This window comes from Lissotriton vulgaris, chromosome 6 (genome assembly GCF_964263255.1).
Source record: "Lissotriton vulgaris chromosome 6, aLisVul1.2, whole genome shotgun sequence".
NCBI lineage: Eukaryota > Metazoa > Chordata > Amphibia > Caudata > Salamandridae > Lissotriton > Lissotriton vulgaris.
In genome coordinates this window covers 735,448,219-735,474,152 of record NC_141694.1, presented here as the reverse complement: position 1 = coordinate 735,474,152, position 25,934 = coordinate 735,448,219, and positions in this window count along the sequence as shown.

The following is a 25,934-nucleotide window of genomic DNA, read 5'->3' as shown; positions in this document are numbered from 1 at the left end:
CGAGTTAATGTCAAAGTTGGTACAGACCAAGTCAAGGATGTGTCCTCCTGAGTGGGTGGGAGCCGTAACCCATTGTTTAAGCTGGGCCATGGCGAGAGCTTCGTTTAACCGGGCCGTGTCAGGGAGGTCAAGATTATCCACATGGATATTAAAATCCCCCAGGAGAAGATATCTGGAGTATCTCAGAGCCCGTGGGACAACTATATCCTCCAGTGTGCCCAGGAATTTGCCAACATGACTTGGTGGACGATAAACTAGAGTGCCCCCTAGAGTAAAATGCGCCCCAAGTGATAGTGAGAAATGGAGCATCTCGGCATCAGCTGGGGGGCCATGGAGGTCGAGAGAAAATGTCCATTGTTCTCTGAATATGGCTGCTATGCCGCCACCTCTGCCTAATGGGCGATCGTTTCTAGCAATTTTAAAACCCCGTGGGATGGCAAGTTCGACCGCAGGGCCACAAGTCTCATTTAGCCAGGTTTCGGTGACAAAAAGGAGATCATACTGATTGTCACAAAATTAGAAATGTGGGGGCCTCAACGACCCCCCTCAAGCCCCGGGAACCACCACCCCCGGGGGATTTGTGTATTGTGGGAGGCAGACTACGTGGCCCTCCACCTGGAGCCCTCGAGGGCCCTGGGGACCACCACGCCCCAGGGCCGGCTCCTGCAGTGTCCCAGCGTGCCTACCCCCGGGACACAGCTGTTTGCTATGAGAGGGCGGGAGTCTCACGGCTCCTGCCCGTCCATAGCAAACTTGGTTTGGATTTTGAAAGAGAGAGCAGTGAAATCTGTTCTCACTTTCAAAATCCAAACCAGTTAGCATCTCCCCATGTGGAAAAGCAATGCCGGCTCCCGAAGGACGCGGGGGAGCCGGCGGCACTGTGGGGGCATTGTGGCTCCCCCCACGGTCCCCAACATTTTTTATAAGACCCGGGGAATAGGGTCCCCAGGGATATTAGAAATTACTGATAGGGGCAATATTTATTTACGGTAAAATTAGAAGTCGCACACCCAGCGCATCGCTCAATGTGGCCCCTTGGTGTGCACCGCTGGATGCATGACTCATAATCTGTAGGGTGCGCGACTCCAAGCCTTTGGTGCACAACTGCTATGCGTTTGGGAGCCGGCATTGCTTTTCCACATGGGGAGCTACTAACATGCACCTCTCCATGTGGAAAAGCAGTCTGGTTTAGATTTTGAAAGAGAGAACAGATTTCCTTGCTAGGGGGGGGTGGGATGGGCCCTCCCACAATACATAAAGTCCCGGAGAATGGGGGTCCCTGGAGCTTTGGAGACCTTTCAGCCCCCCCAACAAGTTTTTTTGTAGGCCCGGGGGGTAACGGGGCCCTCGAGGGCTCCATGAGGGGGGCCATGCATTCCCCCTCCCACAATACATAAAGCCCCAGGGGGTGGTGGTCTCCGGGACTGGGGCCCCCCATCAAATTTAATAATTTTGCCCCCTGGAATTTAGCCCCGCGGGGGCTAATTATAAAAAAAGCTCTGTTTTCTTTTTATTTTATTTTTTTTACAGCAGAGTCCACGCACCCTACACGCAACTGCCGGGTCTTTAAATTTAAAAAAAATATATTGTGGGCCCTGGGGGTCCTCCTGGGACCCCCTAAGCAGGACTAGTGGGTAAAAGTATTTCTACCCTGCCCCCTTTCTAGCTTTTGCACACGTATTCCACTGACTTCTTCAGCCTCGCTTCTACCGAGGCACAAAATGGCTGCCAACAGTTCCTGGTTTCGAATGTTGACAACCACTTGACAGCCAATTAGCATTCAGCGCACAAACGGAAGGGTGTGCTTATGGTGCGCTCAGGGTCCGCGGATCCACAGCGCCCATAGATATATAAATGCTTTTAACTGTAATTTTCTCATGAACTACTGAACAGATTAAAATCATTTAAGCAAAAGGCACAAGTCTGAACTGAGGACTACATCTTTTCCAAATTTGGCGTAATTCCGTTCAGCAGTTCAGGCTGTAGCTGTGGCTAAAGGTCCTATGGGAAATTGCATGGGGAAAATGCGTTTTGGGACCCCCCTTTTTTCTCAGCCCCCGATTGACAAATCATCCCGAGACTTTCAGGATAGGAGCAGACCAGAGCTGGCCAAAAGTTTGAAAAATTTCGCAAAGATTCATCCATTGGCACCAACGTTTTTGGGAATAGAATGGATAATAGGTCCTAACTATAAGTACCTGCTAGAAGTCACCACCCCAATAACCTCAAGGACAGCATCCCATATGGAGAATTCCTGAGGGCTAAGCGTAATTGCAGCTCAGAGGCCGCATTTAAGAAAGAGCAGATCACCATGAGACAGAGATTTAAGGCCAGGGGCTATTCTGACCAGGTACTGCTGGTGGCCAAAGAAAAGGCCAAAGCAAGGAATAGGGAAACACTCTTGACCAAAAAGATAGTGAGAGCCAATGAGAACCTGGGATCTAACAATGTCAGGATGATAACGACATACAGTGCAGAAGCAGGCAGAGTACGTGAGATACTGAAGAAGCACTGGCACATTGTAAAGACTGATCCGGTCATAGGCAAAATGATTAATAGACAACCAGAGTTGACATACAGAAAGGCACGCTCTTTGAAGGACATGCTAGTGAGAAGCTACTTCGAGGCACCTACAAAGAAAAAGAATTGGCTGAAAGAACAGAAAGGCTTTTACAAATGTGGCAAGTGTAATGCCTGTGCCACTAGCAAACATGTCAAGTCCTATCCCCTTCCTACAGGCAAAAGTGAGGCGATTGGGAAATTTATGAATTGCAATACTGACCACTGTGTGTATGTGATTGTTTGCCCATGTGCAAAATTCTATATTGGGAGCACCATCTTCCCATTAAAGAAACATGTATTGGAGCACATTAGGGCAATTAAGAATGTTGAAATGAGCTATGCCACTGCGCACCACCGGTTACGCTTCCATAACAGCGATGTTATTCATTTTTCCTTCTTTGGCATTGACAGAATTCCTGCGAACCCGAGAAGGGGCAACAGACTTAAGCAGCTACATGTCCTGGAATCCCAGTACATCATTCGTCTGGATTCAAGAAACCCCTTTGGCCTGAATGAGGATGAGGAGTTACATGTGCATATTGGCTGAAAACCCTGTGTTAGGCCTTTACAGTTTTCCTAACCCTTGCACCTGACCCTCATCTCTACCCCCTTTTTCCAGCTGTTGTGTTTGCAAAGTCCAACTCACACTTTCCTTCAGAGAGGGCTCTCTCTGTCGATAGATGTGGAGCTAGGAGCTTCACATTAGAGCTTTGACTAGACGACCCCACCACGACCCACAAGGTCAAGCACATGGGGTAGCTCACACCTAATGAGCAACCCATCACTACGTCACTTTGGTTAAAATTTTCCTCATTCCCTCGTTTGCACACTACCTTACCCCACGTTTTAACTGCACAATCACACCCAAATTTATAGCTTTGTTGTAGGTCCTGTTAGGCTCTTAACAGATAGTATAGGGTTCACCTCCTGCACTATTCACAGTGCTAAAAGATTGATTTTAGCACCTTTTGTTTACATCTAGCCATTTCCCTGGATTGGCTTTTTAAGCCGGGCTACCCCCTCACTCCCTATGACCTAGCCCCATCCCATAGGACATACGATTTCGGATATATTCTCTTGGCAGTCTATTAACAGTTATATAGAAAGATTGGCCACCTGGCCGTGACTTGGAATCTGTCCTTTGTGTAAACTCAATTTCTTTTTCCACCTTTCTCATGATTAAATGTACTGACCAAATGTCAGATATGTAATAGATTCTCCATGCCAAGAGACAACAAACGGCCACTTGGCCTCCAAGTTTGATGTTTTTGATGTTGTTGTAAATTTGGACTCGATGTGGTGCAAATATGTAGACACCTTATCTAGTGCTTAGAATTTGGCCAATTGGCCGTAACGCAATTGAATTTATTTGTTTAGTGTAAATATTTAATTTACAATTGCTTGTTTATTTATTTAAACATCACAATGTCACTTACATTTAATTTCAAGCACCAATGTTATGCAAGCCTCTGCACCACTGAGTCTTTCTCTCACTTCATTTGTAGTCTTTACGACTATTGTAGTTCTAATTGGGATGTGGTTCTATGTCAGTTTCCACTACTCCCCTAGTGCACTTTAAAATGGTGACTGTGTGTTTATGTGGCTGGCTAACGAAGAAGACCGCCTGGAGTGCGAGTCTTCTGTGTTTCCTGGGACTTTACTGTGTGGGGAACCCCTTCTAACACACACATATATATATATATATATATATATATATATATATATATATATATATATATATATATATATATATATATATATATATATATATATATATATATATATATATATATATATATATATGAGGTACGTGGCGCTCCTTAGACAACACACAGCAAATTAGCCGATCAGTGGACACAGGAACCAGCAAGACCCGTAGTTTGGTGCAAATCTTTTTATTTTAGTATGTAGCCCAGCACCAGTCCGCCATGACGCGTTTCGGCTAGAGATAGCCTTGATCACATGACAACGTCACGAGGGCTGATCACCCTTTTAAAGTGCAATGTGCCATCACATGATATTAGAAACAGAAAAAATACTATCAGTGTTTCTAATTTTCAAAACAAATAATTACGGCATGAATGCCCGTATATTGTTGACAAAGCTGCACAATAAGCATCATATATTCATGTTAAAATGATAAACATTATGAAACTGTACACAATACACAACTGTTTTTCTCTCTTAAAATCAATGTTAATACATGAAAATTTGCAAGGCTTAGGCAGTAATAAACTTTTAAAATTCATATAAAAATTAAAAGGACCTATAAATAGTTATATAAATATTAAAATATAACTAAAATTGTATTTGATTTATTGACACTATAGATCAAGGTATGGTATGTTAAAACCCTTAGATTACGATAGTACAATGATGCCCCAGTGGGCGAATACCAAAGCCAGAGATGTAAACATTGTGTATGTGCAAAATATGCTGGTTGTGCAATATAAGCTGATGGCAAAAAAGTGCTATCAAGTGCGTGATAAATAATAAAATCTAAATGTAGAAATAACTGTTGGTCATGGAGGGAGAAAGGGATGTAATGTGTTTAAACAGAATGCATGATCCACAGTTCATAGTTAACAGTTACTGATTTTTTGGGGTACACCAACTCAAAATTACAGGGATTATATAAATGACATGGGCGACTGGCTCAACAAAACTTAATTAGATAATATTCAGAGATAAGTGTGGCAGTCCTCCCCTATATTAAGGCCAAACGGTGCCTTAGTATCTAACAGGATTATATAGCGAGTCTCCAGTTTTCTTAAAAGAGACTCCCTATCACCGCCTCTCCTTTGGGGAGGAACACAGTCTATCGCGAAATATCTAAGTAAGGACGCATCCTTCCCATGCTTGCTCTCGAAATGCCTGGCCACTGGATATGCTGCATCTGCATGGGTGATCGCTCGCAAATGCTGCAGTATGCGCTTATGCATCTGTGGCCTGGTGCTGCCAACATATCTTAGGCCGCACGGGCACTCCAAAACGTACACAACAAATTCTGATTTACAGTTTAATTTTTGTTGGATTTTAATTGGAAAGGGTGAGAGAGGGGTAGAAACCTCAGTCTTACTGATGCCGTGTTTACACGCTTTACAGCTTGAGCATCTTAAAAAGCCTTTACTGTCATTTAGCCATGTTCCTGAAACCACTTCAGGACTGCTCGATACCAGACTATCTTTCATTGAGTGTGCTTTGCGATAGGTGATGCTAGGATTTTTGCTGATGGAGGATCCAATTACAGGATCATAGGAGACTAAAGACCAGTTGTCTTTGATTATCTTATGGATACTTTTATGTTGTGTGTTGTATGCCATAATTAGTCTTGTCTCGCCATCAGTGCTGACAGTGACAGAGCTAGTTGGTACACTACCTGAGCCCAGGAGTGCAGTTCTATCAATCCTATTGGCTCTGTTAGTAGCCTTATCTATCGTATCTGTTTTGTAGCCACGCTCAACAAATCGGGCCCTACATGCTGCTTGTGCCAGCCGGCATTCTTCCTCACTACTGCAAATCCTTCTGATACGCAGCATCTCCCCGTAAGGGATGCTACGTATCAGATGTGCTGGGTGGTGGCTTCCAGCATGCAGCAGCGTGTTCCCAGCTGTGGGTTTGCGGTATAGTCTGGTATGTAAGCTGTTATCACAAACATATAATTCCACATCTAAGAATACAATGGATTCTCTGCTCAGGGTGCTAGTGAATTGTATGTTCAAGTTGTTACTATTCAATTCTTCAATGAAAAGGGTCACCTCTGATTCAGATCCATCCCATATAAAAACCAGGTCATCTATATATCTTAACCAAAGTTTAACTTTGGTGTTCATGACGGTAGCAAATTGCTTCCTCAGGACCTGCTCCTCCCAGTACCCCATGTGTAGACAGGCGTAACTGGGAGAGAAGCAGGCCCCCATTGCCACCCCCCTGGTCTGTATGAATAACTGATTAGCAAAGAGAAAGATGTTATTTTCAAGACAGATGTTAATCATATCCAACAACATTTTAGAATGATCATGGAAACACAGATTTCTTTTCTCCAAAAAATGTTGCACAGCCCTCAAACCATCAATGTGGAATATGCTGGTATACAGCGATGTAACGTCCATAGATACTAGGACATAATTGGGGCACCATTCGAAGTCTTGAATCTTTCTCAATAGGTCACTGGTGTCTAAAATGAATGAAGGCAGACCCCTCACAAATTCCTGTAGAAAAAAGTCTATATATATATATATAGAGAGAGAGAGAGAGAGAGATAATAGATATATATAGATATATATATAGTTGTCTTTTAGAAGTCAAGCTAATGAAGTACGGATGGTATAGTAGGGTAGTAAATGTTATTCACAAAAATGTATCCTGTATTAATTGTGAGGATGTACAAATCTGTCCTGTATTAATGTAAGTGTCAGTCAATTTTTTGTGAGGTTCTGAGAAAGACAGTTCACAGCTGGAAGTGGAAGCAGAGGGAGCGCAGCTCTTTCTCTGCCACTATCCTTAATAAATGCCCATATTTGACCCTTTGTCAATGTTTACATAGTCTAATTTCACACTTTCTTGACAGGTTGAAACCTTTTAAAGATTTTGATGTCACCCCTAAGTATACCTTATTTCCTGTAAGGCAGGGTGCATGGTATTTAAAAGAAGGGCATGTAAAGGTTACATGTTAGATATTTCCTTAAACTGAAAAAGCCACAAAAGCTATTTGCACTGTAGAAAGTTTGGCTGCATAGGAAATCACTGGCTTACATTATTACACTTAATAATACTAATTTCGATTTTTAAGAATATTGAAAAATAATTCAAAAACTCTTTTTATAGCTATTCAAAATCCAATTTAACAGTAAAATCAAATTTTATAGCACAAATAAGTAAACTTTACAATTGTCACCTGGCAACAGAATGGCTCCCCTTTGGTGAGTTGTGAACTGTTCAAATGGCAGGAACAAAAAGCTTTGGGTGTGGGGTGGTGTTGTCCTTCCCATGACAGGGTGGCTTGGGGACAGAGGCCCGTAACTTGAATAATCTCAAAGAGGCCTACTGTGTCACAGTCAGATGTAACTAACACCTAGGCATACCTCTTCCTTTGTACATCTAGTCCAGCTGGTACCAATCACATGGGGGGAGCAGTCACTAGAACTGATTTAGAGTGACCACTAAGGAGGGGCTGCTCATTTCCATGACTACACTTCTACGTGGGTACAGGAGCGCTGCACAGAGTAAGAAAGCTTATGTCATGTCATGTTGGATTTGGGTAGAGAAGGGCACTCTGGGACTGTCTAATGTAAGTTACACAAGAGATGCTGGAAAAGGGGGTAGGGTCAACCCTAGGAACTTACTGGTTACTGAGTGGCTAGGGGTTGACATTGCCACAGGCTGGTGTTGGGCATAAATGTCGCACTTGCAGTAAGTAAGTACCCTCCTCAGAACACACAGACCGGACTGGTAGAAGAATCAAAAGAGGACTGAACCTGATTTTGTGACCAGTGAAGAGTCCTGAAAGGACAAGGGCCTGCTTTTCATGTAGCCAAGACCAAGCAGTTGTCAGTGGGCTTCCTGTTCCAAGCTACAGAGGCACAACAAGCTAAAAGAGGCCCTTTCCTGCATTCGCTCCTGACCAGTTCTGATTGGACCTGCCCTGGACACTGCTGCTAGCCTCAGCAGGAACAAGTTTTGACACCCAAGTGTTGTGCTCTAGGTCCTGGAATCTTGGTTTGTGTCAAAGTGTTCCCTCTCCTATCATCTCCTGAAACCTAAATTTTAGAAGCGTTTCCGCTCTGATGACCTTGGAGGACCAGGATAAACCTGCCAAGTTGATTCAATGAAGGTGTGTTGCCTCTAGGGCAAAAGTTACCACAGATCCCGCTAGGAGCTTTTCTGCAATAGCAGATCCTTTTCAGTTGGACTTCCTGATACAGTATTCAGCCTTGAGGAGTCCTGTTCGGATGCAGCCTTGAACCGCTGGAAAAGTACGTTCTCCACAAAAATGACTACATTTGAACATAACATTTTCACCGGTAGTGGGTGCCAACAGTATCTGGCCATAGTGGAACCTTCTCTGGGCAGGAAATTCATATTGCCCCTGCTCAGAGCTTTCCTGCCAAAAGTCAACAATATCACTGTGACCTCATACAATGGCAATCTGACGTTGTGGAGCCCTTCTCAGCCACAGCCTGCTGCCTTGTCCCAATGAGGATTTTTTATTTCCATTTCAGAAAATAAGTCAGATGTGAAAACCTCCAGCCAGGCTAATCCTGGTGTCTGTATCAGACCCATCCATCACAGTCATCCTTTCCTTATGACTAGGTACATTTCAATTGCAACAAGATGCCAGCAGTTGGCACTTAACATGCTCTTGAGCAATTTTTAGCAACTGTAGCATCTCTTTTTGTGACGCTTCAGCGGCAAAATCACAGTCATCTATATGAGGTCAAAAAAGCCACTTTGCGTGGCTTTGAAGGGCCTTATAGATATGGAGTGAGGCAAGGCAGCGCAAATAGCTGCGTTGCCTTACTCTGCTTTAAGGAGGCGTTCCAGGTGCGTTGCTGTGGGTCTTTCCACGCAACACCCATGGATTTTGTCACTTCTCCAGATTTACAAAACCATGTAAACCTGGGGATGCGCCAAAACCTTATGCCTCCCCAGGTGAGGTGTAATGAGGAGAAAGAACTTTATTTATCCTTGCTTTTTCCTCTTTCCATGTGTGCGACATTCCTTATTGCCGTTTTGGTACTGAATAAATACTTTACATATTAAGCCTGTCTGCTCTGTGCCACAGCCATCAAAGGGTTGAGCTTAGGTTGATTTAGTGACTTTAGTGCTTCACCCTGACAAGTATTGTGATTATTACTGGAGGTGGATACTTACTAATATGACATATACTCCAATATCTTACAAATACAGACTGTGCCACTGGAGTCTCACTATGCTTGTGTCTTTTTGAGTTTCAAACATGAGATGTTAGAAGATTCACTGCAGAAAAATTGGCTTGTGGAGACCAGGTGTTCTTAGCGACATTGCTTTTTGACCCTTTCGCATTAAATCTTTCTATCTTTCAAAGCAGAACTTACCCACTCCTATAGAATGTGATTTGGGTGTGGACCGTCGTGAAACTGGTTCGTTTTACCCAACTGATGATGTGTTGTTGCTATAGCATGTCTGAAATGGGGTGGTGTGGAGTGCAAACAACGATGGATTTAGGCCCAGATCACTGTACTAGGGTGAATGTATGACATTGTTCTGCATTCTGTCCATCAACTGTTGTTTTTGCAATTGTCACCCTGAGTGGGATGGGTATGCTCAGACGTGAGTACCATGCTCTCCACACCACTGGAGTCAAGCTATCCTGGCTGAAGACGGCTGATAGCCAGAAACCGGTCCTAGGATGCTTGATTCCGGTCACGAAAAGACATGGCTTGGCAGTTCGGGCTGGACTGTTCCCACGAGGCACAGGGTCAAGGCTGATTTGCATATGGCCATGTCTGAACTGGGGTGGTGATGAGTGCAAAAAAACGATGGATTTAGGCCCAGATCTCTGTACTGGGGTGAATGTATGACATTGTTCTGCATTCTGTCCATCAACTGTTGTTTTTGAAATTGTCACCCCGAGTGGGATGGGTATGCTCAGACGTGAGTCCCATGCTCTCCACACCACTGGAGTCAAGTTATCCTGGCTGAAGACGGCTGATAGCCAGAAACCGGTCCTAGGATGCTTGATTCCGGTCACGAAAAGACATGGCTTGGCAGTTCGGGCTGGACTGTTCCCACGAGGCACAGGGTCAAGGCTGATTTGCATATGGCCATGTCTGAACTGGGGTGGTGTGGAGTGCAAAAAAAATGGATTTATGCCCAGATCCCTGTACTGGGGTGAATGTATGACATTGTTCTGCATTCTGTCCATCAACTGTTGTTTTTGCAATTGTCATACCGAGTGGGATGGGTATGCTCAGACGTGAGTCCCATGCTCTCCACACCACTGGAGTCAAGCTATCCTGGCTGAAGACGGCTGATAGCCAGAAACCGGTCCTAGGATGCTTGATTCCAGTCCAGGAAAGACATGGCTTGGCAGTTCGGGCTGGACTGTTCCCATGAGGCACAGGGTCAAGGCTGATTTACATATGGCCATGTCTGAACTGGGGTGGTGTGGTGTGCAAAAAAACGATGGATTTAGGCCCAGATCTCTGTACTAGGGTGAATGTATGACATTGTTCTGCATTCTGTCCATCAACTGTTGATTTTGCAATTGTTGCTTTAGTAATCATGCTCAGTCCAAGAGAAACTGCTGTAACAGGCATTTAGTGTCTCTGCTTGACTGAGGAGGCAATAGGGTGACGCTAATACTTCAGGGGTTATGGCAGAAACCCTCTAAGTCAAAAGAATTCATCTAAATCATAACAATGCCACATTGCATTGGCATCTCCAATGGCCTGGGGTCGCCTTCTGGACTGGTGAGTAGAGCCTCAAGCCTTGAACTGAAGGATTGATGGAAGGGGCCAGATCTACCTCCATTAGTGTACTGCATGGTCGTGAGGCACTTGGTTCAAAATCTTTTGTAGACTATCTGATTCTGAGCCAGGGTTTTGCAAATGGCAGAGAAGCTACCCTTGCTTCTAGCTGCTCCTTGTTAAAATGCATGTTTGCACACATTTATCTTTTTTGTTTTATTTGCCCATTCAACATTAATGTCTGCCATTTTAGGCGTTTTCTTCATACCGTAGACAGTCACATATGTGGTGACGCATGCCCACAAATCTCATCACATTAGGTTGCCATGGCATCATGATGCATACACATGCACACACCATTATTTTTCTTCCTTTTTTGGATATAGTGCCCAGTACTAAGAAAAAGCATTTTTTCCTTTCTTTTGATGCATTGGTAGGCAAATCATGAGACTTCTTTACTTTGCCAGTGTATGTTAAATTGAACAGCTGGTATATAGCTTGACCAGTGCTGTAGAGAAGACAGAGTGTGTTTCTCTTTAGTGCAAGCAATTCCATTACAGATGGTTAACAGTAGACAGGATGTCGCAAGGTTTCCACTTTTCAGTAGGAACTGTTTATTTGTTGGACAACATAAACATTCGGATGGTGCCAGACTGATTCCATAACCCTCTCAGGATATGTTTGCTAACAGACCTGTTAGCTCACAGTGTCACCATAAGCACCCCTAAAGTTTGTAAGTAGCAAATGGTTTGGGCAACCTCAGAAAAAGAAAACTCTGTCCCCCTACAAATCGTGGTTACAGATGTAGAACCCTTTCGCTCAGCCATTTGTGCTCCCTCAGATGTGTACAAGAAATATACAAAAGGGTGTTTTCAATATTTATTGAACCATCGTGAAGCTTGTTTAAAATATATGCGCTTCGATGATTAATAGACAGAAGCAGACAAATGTGATTAGTAATATGAGGGCAGTGAAAAGAATGAAAGATTCCACGATCATGCTTATGAAGTGTATATATGCCATCATATAAATAATGGGTGGAGTGTACTCCTACTTGATCATGCCTTATCTAGAAGTCTAGGGCGGGTGTTCTACCAAGAATCCCCTACTGGATGATCTAAATCCCCATTACCTGAAGGCAAGGTATGTAGGTCCCCGTCTTGGTCAAAGGTAGGACATCCTTCCTTGCAGAGGGTAAACAGTAATCCGCTGTGCTAAGGGCCAACGAGTGTGATGACCTCGCAATTACAGCAGTTTTCTCCTCTCCTTATAGCACGGCAATGCACATGAAAATATAACAATAGCATTCATGCTTCCGTGTCGAGACTTACCCAGAGCTGACATTGTTTATAGTCTCTCTGATAGCGCCGTCACCTTATGGACTAATACTAAACTACAACATTAGCACAATGTATGTTCAGGCCGTGTATCAAATGGTGAAGGTGTCGTGATTTGTACTTACGGAGGGAATGGTAAGCAAAGTGGAATCAGAGAAGCTAATCCTGCACTGTCACGTAAACAAATGTCGGTCAAAAGTCAGCGTGTGGAAAAAGAAGGCCTAACCTAGCCATGTGACAAGGACTTGAGTCTCAAGGTATTCAGCATTCTAGTCTATTAGATTCCAGGAGCAAATCAAATGACATCTAGAAGTTTCTTATTTTTGCCCCTCGCTAGCTACAAAGAGCCATTTTTTACAGCTACTCCACAATGGTGAAAATCTCTGTCAACAGATGTTTGCTGCCTTCCATACCTTCTGGCCTTTTGAAAATTAATATTTTCTATAACGGCCTTCTTATGCAAAAGTATCTATTAATAAATTGTTGTGACTTTCCTCTAAGTTTTTAATTTTGAAATTGTGTTTTGTTTGGTTTTTCCCATACATATTTATAGATGCTCTCATATCTGTTACTTTGTGTCCAGGGAAAATGTGCCCACTTGACTTCAGGATAGTGTGTGAGTTATATGTTCATGAATAAAGATGAAAAAGCTACAACTATCTAACACAATGTTGTGACATATGAAATTTTGGTAGAAAATATTTTGGCCCACATATTTATGTCAGAGTATGTTCTGCTTCCAAACCTGCTTTGAGGGCCCCTTTGGTCCCATTTCTTATTGTATTTGTCTTGCGCAAGGTGGGAGGATTTCTATCTTCCTGTCACTGCTCCTGTTGCCATGGAGATGACAGCACAGCAGATGGTCATTATGACATCAGTGTTTCAGACAAGAGGGGGACTTCATGGCCTTTAAGCCTTACTTATTCATGAAACTTTTATGCCTATAGTCAGTGCCAGGTTAAAAACACTGTGCAGCATATTTATGAGCCCCCTGCACCACCATAAATTAAATTAACTGAAAAATAGATTCATAAAGCGCTCTAATACCCTGAGGCTTCTAGGCTTTAAGCTCAGAACAGATCGCTAAGAAGGCGTAAGAGAAGACTTAGGGCCAGATGTAGGTAATATCAATTTACCTATTCCTAAATACCGAATCATACCGATTCGGTATTTAAGAATAGGCAAATGGGGTGTAGGTAATTTTTCTTTAAAAATTACCGAATCGGTAAATACCGATTCGGTAAAAGGGGGAAAACATTGAAGGGTGGCAGGGTGTCACTTTGACAACCTGTTGCACCCCTCAATTGTGTAAGGGTGCACATGTGGCACACATACATGCCCTAAGTGCATGTATGTCTGCCACATCGCACTGTTGGAAAAGAAAAAAAACATTTTTTCAAAGGTTTTCATTATTTACCACCAACTTGTAGTTGGTGGTAAACAACGAATCCTTAACTGAGTAATGTACTAACTTGAGTGCTCCCTACATCCTGGATTCGGTAATTTACCGAATCGGTATGTTAAGAATTCGGTATTTTACCGAATCCTTAAATTACCGATACCGAATCCTTAAAAATGCCACCTACATCTAAAAAGCCCAAAACCGGTCGGTAACGGCCGCAATTCAGAAATTTCGTCCGTTACCGACCGGTATTGGGCGACTTACATCTGGCCCTTAATGATGAAAGAACCAGGTTTTTAGTGCTTTCCTGAATGACAGCAGATCAGTGGCTTTTTTCAGTTCAATCGGAAGAGAATCCCAGAGACATGAGGTGCTGGTTATAAAACTCCTTCCTCTCCATTGGGATGTTTTAAACCTGGGAACCACCAGACCAAAGGCTGAGGCTGAGCTGAGTGGTCTGGAGGGAGTGTACCAGCAGAAACGCATCCTTAAAAAATCAGGGCCCTGTCCATTTAATGCCCCGAAGGGAATGTAGAGGGCCTTAAAATGTATCCGTTTATTGGCAGGGAGTCAATGTAGGTGTTTTAAGTGCTGAAGAGAGTGATTGGCACTTAGGAATGGCCAAAATGAGTTGGCCTCTTTATTTTGTAAGATCTGGATTTTGTTTCAACCTTTTCTTTGAAGATTGACAAACAGAGCATTGCAATAGTCTATTTTTGAGAGAACAAGGGAGGTGGTCACTGTTTTCTGCAGATCTTTTGGAATGAAAGAGAAAACTTTCTTGAGAAGTTTGATGATAAAAATGAGACCGAGTTGATGGAGTTCATATGGCCCTCAAAAGAAAGTTTACTACTGAACAACACTCCTAGGTTCTTTACTCTGGAGGAGGGAGTATGACATGTCCCAGACTCTGTTCCCACCAAGAAGAGGACCTCAGGGAGGAATTTCTACTGAAGAGTAGAACCTCCGTAGGATCACTTTTTTGGACGCTGTAGCGGTGTAAATCAAAAATTCATATTTATGATGCCACGCAAAGTCACGTTGCATGGCTTTGAATGGCCTTATAGATATGGAGTAAGGCAAAGCAGTGCAAATCACTATGTTGCCTTACTCTGTGTTAGGGAGGCATTGCGGTTTGTGTTCCCATTCAACACCCACGGATGTTGATGATTCCCCAGATTTACAAAACCATGTAAACCTGGGGATGTGCCAAAACCTTAAGCCCCCCCAGGGAAGTCATAAAGAGGAGAAATAACTTTATTTCTCCTACATTTTCCTCTTTCCAAGTGTGCTGCATTCTTTATTACCATTTGTATACTGAATAAATACTTTACATATTGCCTGTAAGATAAGCCTGTCTGCTCTGTGCCATAGCTTCCAGAGGACTGAGCTGAAGTTTATTTAGTGACTTTAGCACTGACAAGGATTGTGGTTAATACTGGAGCTGGATTCTTATTAATACAACTAATACTCCAATATCTTGCAACTACAGACTGTGACAGTGGGGCCTCACTATTATTATGGCTTTTTGGTTTTCAAACAGGAAGTGTCAGAAGATTAACTATAGGAAACGTACCTTGTGAAGGCCTAGTATTCCTACCGGCATCGCTTTTTGACCCTTCTGCATCTGCTCTTTCTATCTTTGTGAAGCAGAATTCAATCAGTCCTATACAATGTGAACTGGGTTTGGACCATCAGAAAACTGGTTAATGTTACCCTACTTATGATGCATTGTTGTTATAGTAATCTTGAACAGTCCTAGCAGAACCGCAGGTTCAGACGTTTGTTGTCTGTGCTTGGCTGATGAGTCAATAGGGTGAAGCTACCATCTGTGGGGTTTTGACTAAAAACCTCTAAGTCAGAGGAATTCCCCCTAAATCATAACAATACCACATTGTAATGGCATCTCGGATGGCCCGGGAACCCCTTCTGGGCTAGTGAGGAGAGCCTCATGCATGGGAACTGCAGGATTGATGGAAGGTGTCAGATCTATCTAGACTAGTGTACAGCACGTTCATGAGGAACTTAGTGCTACATCTTTTGTAGAATATCTGATGCCGAGCCAGAGTTTTGTAAGTAGCAGAGAAACTACCTTGCAGCTAGCCACTCCTTGTTAAAATGCACATCTGCACACATTTATCTTTTTTGTAATTTTCCCATTCAACATTGATTCTTGCCTTCTTAGAATGGCAAATAAAAAAATAACTCTGCTTCATGCCATATGCAGTCACATGCATGGTGATGCATGCACACATATCTTCATCACACTAGGTTGCCATAGTGTCATTATGCAGACATGCAGATTCCTGATGCATGCATGCGTACACACCATTGCGTTTTTTCATTTTTTTGTATATAATGCACAGTAGGAGGAAAAGCATTTTTCGCTCTTTTTTCATGCATTGGTTGGCAAATCATTTTATTTATTTATTTTTTCCATTTGTATGGCGCACAGCTACCCAAAAAGGGTTTCCCGGCGCCGACAACAGGTTTGCTGATCACAAAGTTTCGCTTAAGGTTTACGGAGAGTTATTTGTTAAAGAGCCAGGTCTTGATGCTCTTTCTGAAACTAGCATAATTGACCTCAGTCCTGATGTTAACTGGGAGGGAGTTCCAAAGAGTGGGTCCCAGGACAGAGAAGGATCTGCCACCAATTCTTGACAATTTGTATCTGGGGATCACAAAGAATGCTCCTGAATGGGAGCGCAGCATCCGTCCAGGAATGAAAGGGGTAACCAATGATTGCAGGTATTTGGGGGCTGTTGAATTTTTAATTCTGAACATGTAGGTGAGGGCTTTACATTTGATGCGTTGATCGATCCTGAGCCAGTGTAAGTCCCTCAGATGTTTCGATACACTGGAGAAATTGGGGATGTGACAGAGTAGTCTTGCTGCTGAGTTCTGGGCGACTTGCAACCTTTTGATCACAGCCTGATTTGATCCTAAATACAGGATATTCCCGTAGTCAAGACGTGATGTTATCAATGCATTGACTACGGTCTTTTGAGTTGCAAGGGGCAGCATCCAGAGGATCTTTCTCAGCCATTTCATTATGATGAAACAAAGACCGACTACATGTGAGCTGTTTATTTTGCCAATATTTGTTAAGTAGAAAAGTTGGTATATAGCTAGGCCAGTGCTGTAGAGAAGACAGCGAGGTTGTTTCTCTTCAGTGTACGGGATTCCATGACTGATGGGTAACAGTAGACATGCCTGGGGTTCAAGGTATTCAGCATTCTACTCTATCACATTCTAGGAGCAAATCAAATGACATCTAGAAGTTTCTTAGTTTTTCTACTAGGCTAACTGCAAAGAGCCAATCTTTACAGCAGCTCCACATTGGTGCAAATCTTTGTCAACAGATGTTTTCCATCTCCCATGCCTTCTGGCCTTTTGAAGAGGTAAATTGCCTAAAATGACCTTCTAATGATAGAGTTTCTATCAATTAACCGTTGTAATTTTCCTCAGTTTTTAATTTTGAAATTGTGTTTTCTCTTAGTTTTTTCCATGCGCCATATTTATTGATGTTCTCATATCTTTTACTTTGTGTCGTGTGAAGTTGTCTGCTTGGTCTTTGGATAGTGTGCTGGTAGTGTCTACTTAAATAAAAATTAAAAAAACGAGAACTATCTAACACAGTGCTATGGGTTTGTATATTTAATATAACTATTGCCCAACATAAATACCATATCCTAAATATCGAAATAGTTTTCCATTGGGTGCATTATTTTATCTTGTTAACCCCAAAGGGCCGATATTTTGGTAGAAGACATTTAGGGCTCAATTTTTTTGTCAGAGGCTGTTCTGCTACCAAACATGTTATGGGATCTCCATTGGTCCCCTTTCCTATTGTATTTGTCTTGCGTCAGGTGGGAGGATTATTCTGTTCCAGTTGCTGCTCTGGTTGCCATGGAAATGACAGCACATCAGAGGGTCATTATGACATCAGTGTTTCAGGCAAGAGGAGACTTCATAGCCCTTAAGTCTTACTTATTCATTGAGCTTGTGTGCTTAGAGTCTGTGGCAGGTTCAAGGCACTGTGTCTTTAGACATGTTCTATGCTCAAAACTCAAGAGCAAATAGCTCAACCGTTCTATGCAAGCCAGAACTTCCTGTCAGTCGCTGCTAATCTCCTCAAAGCATCATCATGATGGGCCTGGCCCCTCGTGGTCTGTATGAGACATCGACGGGGACTCAGAGAGGAAGTCTCAGGGTATGTATAAGCCCCTTTTCCCTCCCCTACTATAACAGGGACCTTCCAGGCCATTCCTCACTTATGCTCATATTTGTTCCCTTTCTATTTTTTTCCTCACTAGTATTGTCACAAGAAAAGGAAGAAGAAGAAATATAACTGTTATTGCCAGAAGGATGCCCAAGATGGTAAATAATTATTGTTAAAATCCATGGTGGAGGGTGTTTCATACATTTTCTAACGTTGTCTCACAGATAGTTTTAGAGAAACACAGGACCTCAAGAAGCCTGTAAGAGGTTTCACCACTTGTTAACAATTTATGGCTATCAGCAGTTATACATGCTAAACTGTAGATCCTCACGGTTTAATCTTGTTTTGGGTTGCTCATTTGAACGGGTCTAGTCCTGCTGTGTCTGTCTTCCACAGCGCAGTGCCCTGACAGCACCGGTTTTCACATCTGATAATTCTCATGGCTGCCCTGGTTGATGGGCTGGGTTATCCAATAAACTGAGTAAGCTTGTGGTGTGCAGCATTATGAGCTGTCACCTCTCAGTTCTCCATGCCAACTGCATCAGGCTACTGTGATACTAGTATACATATCATGACTTTAGATACAGTTCATATGGACCTGAAGAAATGGATTCATAAGAATTTCCTCAAAGAAAGACGATTAGGCAGGGCCCCTTGTTGCCCTGAAAAGAATTCCCAAGTCTTGCTACACCTGTGAATGACTGATTCAGCATTTATGAGTTTTGAAAATCATTGTGCAGCATGGTAATCCCCGTTTAAATGTGTATCAGTTATTTTCTAGTAAGGCAGCCGGGTGTCATAATGTGCATGTAACAAAAAGGTGTTTCTTCCCCTTTGCCAAAATGTATTACAAACAGCTAGGGAGGTCACATAATACCCCGCTCCGAACCTCTATTAATGTCTGATTTGAATACTCTCTTCCTCAATTGCCTCATTTGAAAGAGCAGAGTCCAGTCCAGCTACTACCTACAGCAACACCCCAGTCAGAGCCTATTCTTTTAATGTTAAAAATTGTTTATAAAAAGAGCACATTTTTATTTACTTATGTCTTATTTTACTAAAATATTAATGATTTGAATGCAGTCTATACATGACTTTTAATAATAATTAGTATGCATAATATTTTTTTCCTTTAAGTGGGAATGTATTTTTAATTTCAACTTCAGAAAAATAATGTCAATTCAATTAATGTTTACATTCATTTAAGAAGTATTGTAGAATTAATGCATTTTTTTCTTTAGTTCTACAATGATAATACATACAAATTATTTTCTGTGAATATTTAACATCAAAATATTTTTCATACTTTTTTGTCGATTCATATAAATCTTTTAACCTTTAATTTTCTGACTTCATGGCTCAACCAGAGGTTATTGCACACTTTCTTCTCTTAACATCTAAGAGCATGCTTTAACACTTGCACTCTTCCTGTTTAAGTCACCTTCAAAGGAGAAAACATAATTCAAAATAGTTTGATTTTTTAGTCTCTGCTTAGCTGCCTGACTAGCATTCAAACCAACAATAGTTGTACTTTCGTATGTGATGTTCCGATGTCGACACTTCTTCGAATGAAATGTCATATCCTCTTTTTTTTAACTGTGTTCTACCCAACCAAGATGAGTTGCCGCTCAAGACACTCAAGGCAGAATTATTCTTTGGTTGATATGATCTACAGTTCTCAGTTACAACCAATTTCCTTGGCTTGTTATTTAATAGAATGTGTTGAATTGGAAACAAACAGGCATACAAGTTTACATTCTTACATAGACAATAGTCGACAGGCCACAAACCATAGATCAAGGACTAGAATCAATTATAGTAGCCCAGCAATGCTTCACCTTAAAGGCCACTTAGGGCGCTGATGAGTTAATACACAATACTACAATTCTCTTTCCTCAGCACCGCTGGTGGGCACAAACTCTAACAAATATGACTAGAGCTAAGGTAATATATTTATTTATAACCTAATAAGGGGCTCCCACACTCCAATAGTGGATTAATTAACCTCAAATGGATAAGTAATTCACATATTAGTTCTTAAACTGAATCTGAAATTAAGTCAGTGCATAGTGCACCTCAGAAATACTCCAAACAGTTAAAAATACCTTGCCTCTCCAAAGGCAGCCACAGAAAGAATAACTCTTGAATTCCTTAAATGGAATGGAAAACTCATACAAGTTTATGGGAGCTAAGGTGTATTAAAAATCCTCCGACAGGCCCTCTGAAGCAATATCCCATATGTAAGCACTTCAATAAAATCAAAAATACTGACAACGACCAAGCTGCAATCCTATCTCCTTCCTTTTTCTCCCATTTCCTCCTCTTTCTCCTGTCAGTTTTTTTTCAGTTTGCAAAAAACACCGTATATAAATGACCTAAGACTTAGCTTGCAAAAAACACTGTAAATAAATGACCTAAGACTCTATTAAATGTCCTTTTGTAATAACCACCAGGTCCTCCTCAGGTCTTCAAATTTTTGGACATCTATACAAATCTGAGTAAATCTCAACAGCTCCACTTGAAATCCACATCTGCATTCAGGAGCAAAGATGCATAAAAATAGGTCACCCTTCCCTGGCTGTATCAAGCCTCGCCCCTATTGGCTATGAGCATGGGCTACGTAGCCACGCTCGATCCCCCACAGCAACCGCCAACCTCAGTTCAGCTCCCTGTGCAACCTCCACAGCTACTGGGGCTGCAACTGTAGTTGCAGCTGGGGAGCTGCAACTACAGTTCCAGCTCCCCAGCTCCCAGCTCATCTGGAATGGAGAGGTAGTGCTCCGGAAACCTGCAGGCAAGCTCAGAGCAACAGGCTGAAAGGCTGGAATGGAGTGGAACACAAGCATGTGTATGTCTCATGAAGGTACGGCTTGCGTCCACAGCAGACCTCCTAGATTAATAACATTTTGCTTATTGGAACAGTTTAGATCAGGGAAGTGGACAAGTCAGATCTGTAGCATCTGGATAAGGGCTGACTCTAATGGCTGTGCCAGTTGGGTGGGGCTGGGAAGCAGGGCTGGTTGCAGACTGTTGCACATGACAATGGCCCTTCCTACAGGTCACCAAAACTGTGATGGTTGCCTCTCCACGTATCTTCCCCGGGTAGTGAGCCAATGTTCTGCCTCACCCAGCACCTGATAGCTGAATTAAAAGTGGTGTAGACCATGTGAATCTGAAAGTTTAAATAAAACAAAGCATCATTAAGGCCCATGGTGTGTGTTCCCTTGATGTAACTTATGCCCAGTTTTCTGAAAGTCAAAGTAAAGAAATTCATTAAAGCACAGGTAAACATCAGGAGTAACTATGACTTACTTCACGTCTTTTCAGTTATAGTGGCCTTTATATCAAGTGTGTCACCCCTAATGATCTCTGAATGACAGATTTTACCCAACGGGAACGTTACACAGAAAGACCAAATAAGGGGGCTATCATTGTTGTGAGAGTTCTTTGAAAGTTACTCTTTCTGAAGTATCACTCTGAATTTTTTGCCCCTCCGCTGAACCCAATTTTTAGATGTACAACTCTGTGCTCTTTACCCTTTGTGCTCCCCCGTTCAATATGATGAAATTTGTATACCCCTAATTGCCATATTTAAATTTTGTATGAGTCCCTGGTATCTTGTAGAAAGTTACCTAGGGCCTGTACACTATATGTCACTATGGACTGCAGTCCATTGGCCATCCACTGCAGTGGCAGAGCAAACATGACTGCAAGCATACCATTGTAGCATGGCTTTGCAGTTTCAAAACGCAAATTCGACCTTTCAAAATAACCCTTTTTGACAGGTCGAAACCTTTTAAGTATTTTTAAGTCAACCCTAGGAAGGCCTTATTGCCCATAAGGCAGGGTGCATGATAATTAAAAGAAGGGCATGTAAACGTTTATTATTATACATGTCCTTACAGTGAAAAAGCCACAAAAGCTAATTTAACTGTAGCAAGGCTGGCTGCTCCAGAGGAAAACACTGGCTCACATTATCACACTCAATAGAATTAATTTCGACTAAGAAGCATCTAGAAAGATAATTCAAGGACTCTTTTTTATAACATAGCATATGTATTTGTAAAGCCACGTTCACCCAAGCATATGTTGGTTCTGAATAACAGCTGTTTATTGTTACCCAATCCAATGGTACTATTTTATTGACCTCAGAAGGATGAAAGGCTGAGTGGACCCACCGGGGTTTGAACCTGTGACCATGAGGTCAAACACAGGCCCATTGGTGTAACATTAGTCCACTAAGTCACTAGACCTGGCATAGTCATTCCAAATGCAATTTAACAGCAACATCGGATTTTGTAACACCTTAACGGAAAAGTTACTACTAGAAATGTTTATTTTCCCTGCTTAAAGCCTCTGGAGGCCTATCTGCAAGTTTTAAGGTGTCACCTGGCAGCTGAATGCCTCCTCTCTTCCTGAGGTGTGAACTGATCCCAGGGCAGGAACAAAAGTATTTTGGTGTGAGGTGGTGGTGACTTTCTCCTGATAGGATAGGCTTGGGGCTCTGCCCATTAACTTGGTTAATTTCAACAAAGCCTACATCGTCACAGGAAGAAGTATCTAACACCTTTTCCTGTCCCTTTTTTTGTCCCTCTAGTCAGGCTAATACCAATCCCAGTGGGTATGGACAGCCCTTAGAACTGGTTTAAAGTGAGCACTAAGGGATGGCTGATCATTTCTATTGCCAAACCTCTAAGTGGGTACAGGAGCTCTGCACAGGAGAAGAAAGGCTCTACCATGTGGGATTTGGGTGGAGAGGGGCACCATGGGATTGTGTGCTGTAGAACACACAGGAAATACTGGAAGACTGGGTAGGGTCAACCCTCGGAACCTGTAAACCATTTGGTAAGGAGTGGCAGGGGTTGCCCCATCCACAAGTTTGTGCTGTGCCTAAATGTGGCACTTACAATAACTACCCTTCTCAGAACACTGCTAAAACGGACTGGTAGAAGAATCAGGAGAAGACTGAATCTGCTGTTGGGAACCTGTGAAGAGCCCTGAAAAGGACAGTGTCTGCTCTCCTTGTAGCCAGGACTAAGAAGTTATTCCAAGGGTCAGTTGATGGACCTCCTGTTTCAAGATAGAGTGACAGAATAAGCTATTACCATCGGACCACTTCTGACGGAACCTGCCCTGAATCCTGCTACTATGCTTGAGGTTTGATACCCAAGCATTGTCCAAAAGGTCCTGGACCCTTGACCGGTGTCAAAGTGTACCCCTCCTATCACCTTCTGAAACCTGGATCTTAGAAAAGTTTTGGCTCTGATTACCTCGGAGGACCATGCTGCCAAGCTGATTTAACAAAGGTGCGCTGCTGCTAGGGTGAAAGTTGTTATGGCTCCTGTTAGGAGCTTTTCCATAGCGCAGATCCTTCAGCTGTACCACCTGACAACAGTATCCACCCCTGAGGAGTCATTCAGATACAGTCTTGCCCATCTGGAAAAATATGATCTCCAAAAAAGGGACTACGTCAGAACGTAGATATCCTCACTGGGAGAGAGCACTAACAGTATTTGGCCAGTATGGGATCTTCCTAGGGCCAGAAATTCTAATTTCTCCTGCCTAGAACTTTTGCGCCAAGAGTCATCTCTATCACCTAGACCTCATCCAACAACAAACTGACGTCATGGAACCCTTCTCTGCCACAGCTTGCTGACGTGCCCCGCTGAGGATTTTTGTCTTCCATTACAGAGACTAACTTAGAAGTTATAACCTCCAACCAAGTTAAACCTGCTTTCTGTATCAGAACCGCACTCCATTGCAGTCAACCAATACTCATTCCTAGGTACCGGTCAAGTGCATCTAGATGCCCTTGGTTGACAACTAACGCTTGCTTGATCTATTTTTAACTTAAAGTTGCCCCTTAACGGATATTTGTCATTTCAAAATCATTGTATTTATTAAAATACTAGCTTACCCGCGCGTTGCTGGATCTCAGAAGAAAGGACATTTAAGGAAACTTGTTATGATAACATTCAATTTACATTGGGTCATTTTTGTTGAAACTAATTCATTTTAATATGGAAAACATTTTAAAGTGTTGTTTTAATTCAGTTCATTTATTCAAGTGCTTGTGGATACACAGTATTTTTTGTTTTTCCATCTGGTGCGTACACGAATAAATCAGAAGGTTTTCCGATGCGTGAGCTGGCCACATACAGTTGTCCATGTGAGAAGCACGGATTCTCCAAATCTAGTCCACACACTTGCAGCGATTTTCCTTGGGCGTTGTTGATGGTCATTGCAAAACGAGTCGCACCGGAAACTGTAAACGTTCAGTATTGGAAAGATTATGAGGGCCCTGGGGGGCCGGGGGACCGATATTTAACAATGTATTTTTTTTATTTTTTTTGCCTGAAACCTTCGCTGGATTGTACTCAACAACTTTCCAAAGTTTCATGTCGATCGGATGAATGGTGTAGTAATGCATAAAGGACAAACGGACATGCTTTCGTTTTTATATATATAGATTCTGAATTTTTCCTAATTGTTTTTTTTTTGTGTTGTGTTTTGTCTTTATTACTGTTTTGGTGCTGAATAAATACTTTTTACATATTGCCTCTAAGGTAAGCCCATCCGCTCTGTGCCATAGCTACCAGAGGCTTGAGATCAGGTTTATTTAGTGACTTTAGTGCTTAACCCTGACAAGGATTGTTATTTTTCCTGGAGGTGGATACTTACTAATACAACTAATACTACAATATAGCTACTTCCTATTGGCGGGGGGAGGGGAATTGTTGTTTTACGGCTAAGTTTACAACCAGCAGTCGTTCCAGACATTCTAACAACCAGGAACAGGTGTGTATCAATGTTGCAGTTTGAGGCTGTGCGGGTCAAGCATCCACTATGGGAATCAACATGGCCATCAGGGATATTCCAATTACATGACAGCGAAGGGAAACACATATAAGTTGATAACATGGAATGTCCAGGGCTTGAATAATTTTGTTAAGCGTAACCACGTTTTAGCTTTCCTCAAATGCTATCAGATTTCAATAGTCTTTTTACAGGAAACATACCTGTGGGGTGACTGTCTCAAGTATGTTCAAAGATGCTGGAGAGGCCAGATATGTGCGACATCCTATTTGGGATTTTCAATGGATACACTGTTGTGGGTGGCCCCGGGGGTCCCCCTTAACCCCTTCCATGCTCATGACAAGGTCAACTCGTCATGGGTTTTACCTGCCCTTTGCTTATGACGAGTGGCCTTGTCATGAATAAAGGGATTCATAAAATGTCAGCACCGGAGGGGAAAACCCCCTAGCAGCCAAGGTGTTAAAATGTTATGGATCAAACTAGATGCTCACGGCAGATTTGTAATGGTGGAAGGTACCTTAGACTGTCACAATATGTCTTTGCTTAACCCTCCTTCAGATCGGTTGCTCCCCCACGCTCCTGCTGACCTGCAGCTGCCACACTCTGTCGACTCAGTGGTATCGTTTTTTCTCCAACATTTAGTTTTGTGTAGCTGACCCTCGCATCATTGTAGCGCTTTGCTCGCGTAGCGCTGCACTATCGTATTTAATTAATTAATAGCGCGACCTTGCTGAGGCTGTAATAATTATTAGCGCTAGACTGAGGCTGTTGTGCTTCAATTTCATTAGCCTGCACACTCAGCGCATTTGTGCATTTGCTGCCCCTGTCTCTGTTCGCCTTTGACCCTCCATTTTGTGTTGCTTTCCCCTGGTCCGCCCCTCCTCCCGCCACCGCCTCCCAGCTGCTGCCCCTCCCACCCACGATTTCTAGCCTTCCTCTTCGCCGAGCTCACTGTGACCGCCTGGACCCTCCTTCAGATCGGTTGCTCCCCCACGCTCCTGCTGACCTGCAGCTGCCACGCTCTGTCAACTCAGTGGTATCGTTTTTTCTCCAACATTTAGTTTTGTGTAGCTGACCCTCGCATCATTGTAGCGCTTTGCTCGCGTAGCGCTGCACTATCGTATTTAATTAATTAATAGCGCGAC